We start from the raw sequence: 3,444 nt of genomic DNA on the forward strand, positions 1-3,444 counted from the left end.
GCAAACAAACAATGTATTTAAGTTCCTTACTGTAATATACTCAAATACTATTCCAAACATTCACATATACGTATCTTTATACAATGTATATATACTACATACATGTATGTATATACATACTACATTGAAAAGTTCAAATTAAATACATCACATCTATAGTTTACCCTAGTATAATAAATAGCATAAGTTATACATACATATGTATGTACTTGTTTTATTCTTAAACCATATTAACGAATTTACATATTTGCTTTTTGAGCCAGGCTAGCGCTTTTCTTGTTGCACATTTTGTATGGAACCCCCACTTGTCAATATGTGGTGCCCTATAATTATGACACGAGGTGTACATATGTATATGGAGGTTATCAAAACTATGCGACACCCACATATTGACAAGTTTTGGCAATCTTTTTTTTTGTGTTTTTTTGTTTTTTTTTTTTGTTTTTTTTTTTTTTTGACAGTGTCACTCATTATTTTCCATAAAGGGTCGTCTGCAGCTCTCAAGAAAAATCAGAAGAAATATTTTTCATTATCTGAACGATTGGAATAAACTTTTTTGTTTACTTATTCCTTAAAACGTTCCTGATGATATGTTAACGTATATTTCAAACGTATTCTGTTTATTCCGGCTGTGAAATGGGATTATCAAGAAAATTTACAACAACGCAAAGTACTTTTTCAAGCAATAGAAATAATGAAAAATATTTCTTGTGGTTTTCTTGAGAACTGCAGACGGCTCTTTATGCAGTATGTACATACAAAGTATGTTCGACAATTTTTTTATATGGCGGAAAATGCACACTACAAAGATGCATATCCAAAACTTTTTTAAAAAATTCTGAATAAAAAGCGTGAGAGTTTGATGAAACTTAGTTGATTTTTTTTTTAATTTTTGTAGAGTTTGTAACTTTGATTTGTATGGTTTTTGTTATAGAATGAACTAAGTTTTATAAAAAATAATTAAAATGAAAAAATAAAAAAATAGATAGTCAAAACATTTCAATATGAGGGTGTCGTATAGTTATGATAAGCACTTTAAATTTTTTATGTACGTCTGAGAAGTCTGTAGCGCGGTATATGGCAAATACGAAAATCTAGAAACATTCAAATGCCAAAATGTTTATGAAATATATTGTCGAGTTTCGGGTGTTCCAACATTTTAGAAATATCTTTTGAAAATGGAAGAGGATTTTCATTATATTAACGTTAAAATTATAATATGCAAGCATGCGAAGTGCATCCAAAAATTAGTTACTTTGTTCATTTCAAACTAATAGCCAATTAGTAAAAAAAAAATTATTATTCATCACACTTTTAATATTTGTAAATACACACACCTATGAAAAATTAAACAGTACTAGTTGATTCAGAGTTGTATGTATATGTACGAGAATATGCATGTATTCGCACATATCGTTACCTGCAAAAAAGTCGGTAGATTACTCTCTAAAAACTTAAACGAATTTAAAGTCAATATTCTTATTAAGTCTCTGCAAAAAATTCCTTGTGGTTTAAAGAATAAAGGGAATGCCGCATTATACTAAAGCCAGCTTCCCGACATAAGCTACTATTCAATACGGACACAGATATGTATTGCAAATTTTATATATACTGCTAGTATCAATGAAAAAGAGAGTAAGGTTATTATACGAAAATAGATAAAAATGCAGCAAGCTCAAATGTTTTTAGCCGAATTTGTCAATTTTGAGCATTCATTTTGCTGAAATGAAAATGGGATTATTTTAAAGATATTTTTATAGCTATGTCTGTATATGTACTGACTTTTTGTGGAACAAGGAATGGTGTTTGGAAGATATTCTCTTATTTTAGAGCGCGTCATAATGTGATTTCATAAAAAAATTTTGAGATACATAACTTATTCTTTCCGAGATAATTCCTTTATACTTATGTTTTAAAAGGGTTTTCCTATCCAAAAGTATGCAATTGTAAAAATTGCCAAATTGGGGCTATGTACCAAGCAGAAAATAAATTACCAAATGGATCACCTGTGACAACTGTGGGAGTAATCAGCTGTTTTTAAATCTAAATCGCAATCCACCGCCGCCTTATGGCAAAATTGCAGGAATTAGACGAAACTCCAGCATTAGCTTAGATATAATGCGCGTTCTCCACAAAACTCGACAGCTCTCGCAAAATTTGCCCAAACTGTGTTGTTTCTTGAAAAATTGTTTACAAAATTTAAGTAACTGTAATCAAGTTTCGGGCAGTGTTGTATGCATTTTAGCTTACTGCTTGAACTTACATACATGTGTACTTAAAAAAAAAATTATTTTATAATTCCGTCTAATAATAAGTGATTGCTGTATGAATTACAGTTAGACGAGTAATTTGTTACAAGAAGGGGGTTTAAAAATAATAAAAACAAAAAACAAAAAAACTAGTGATATTAAGAACGAAAAATGAAGCCAAAATTTGTCAAACAAATATACTTAAGCTCAAATAAGTCATAAAACTTAATTATTTTGCAAATACAAGCACGCACTCAAAAAAAATATAAAGACAAAAAACGTATGTACACGTACATACATACATATGTTAGTTTAAGCATTATTATTATACAAAGAATTATATATTGTGGAAAACATTATTTTAAGATCAATATTAAGTGTAAAGAAACCTGTGAATACATATACACATGTGCACATACATACTTACATATGTATGTATTTACATACATTCATACATTCGTGTCGTTAAAATAGGCCAATAAATTAAGTCTATCCTGTTAAAAGACTAATTCATTTTTATTATACGTAATAAGCTCTTGAATTAAAACTAAGCGGATGCAAATGTTTGTTATTGCGAAAAACTTTGTTATTTACATAGCTAAATAAAAATATACATATGTATGTACCATATAAAAAATTTGGATTTTAAAAATTAAGATTTGTGGAATTTATTAAGCAAATGTATGTAGGTTAGAATAATCCTAAATTTTAATTTGATTTTTTTTTAAGTATGTAACTACTAAGTAACGGTTTACGCAACATAATTGAATTTGCGTGCATACACGCGTATATACACAAACTTATATGTAATACATAAACTCATACATACATAAAATATACATACATGAATGCACATACAACATACTTTAATGATATATTTAACACAAAAACAATGTAGTTATTGTATGAACAAATGAATTTTTTGAATGTTTATAAAGAACTTAAGTACATAATATATCTATAAATTTTGTATCCGATGCATAACTTAATTTTAATTACACCATTTGCAATGGAATCCATTTTAATGCCAAAATATGACTATCGCTACCTTAGAGTCTTTCATTCTCTTTTACAGCTTTGCACTTCTAAAAAATTAAAAATTATAAATTAAAATTAATTTGCACACCATTGCATTAAATTAGCACCAGTTTTTGCTAAAAAAATAGCGTTTAAAAAAAGTCAACTAAAGAACTAT

This window comes from Rhagoletis pomonella, unplaced genomic scaffold (genome assembly GCF_013731165.1).
Source record: "Rhagoletis pomonella isolate Grant_MI unplaced genomic scaffold, Rhpom_1.0 Rhpom_scaffold_00002, whole genome shotgun sequence".
In the NCBI taxonomy this organism is placed as follows: domain Eukaryota; kingdom Metazoa; phylum Arthropoda; class Insecta; order Diptera; family Tephritidae; genus Rhagoletis; species Rhagoletis pomonella.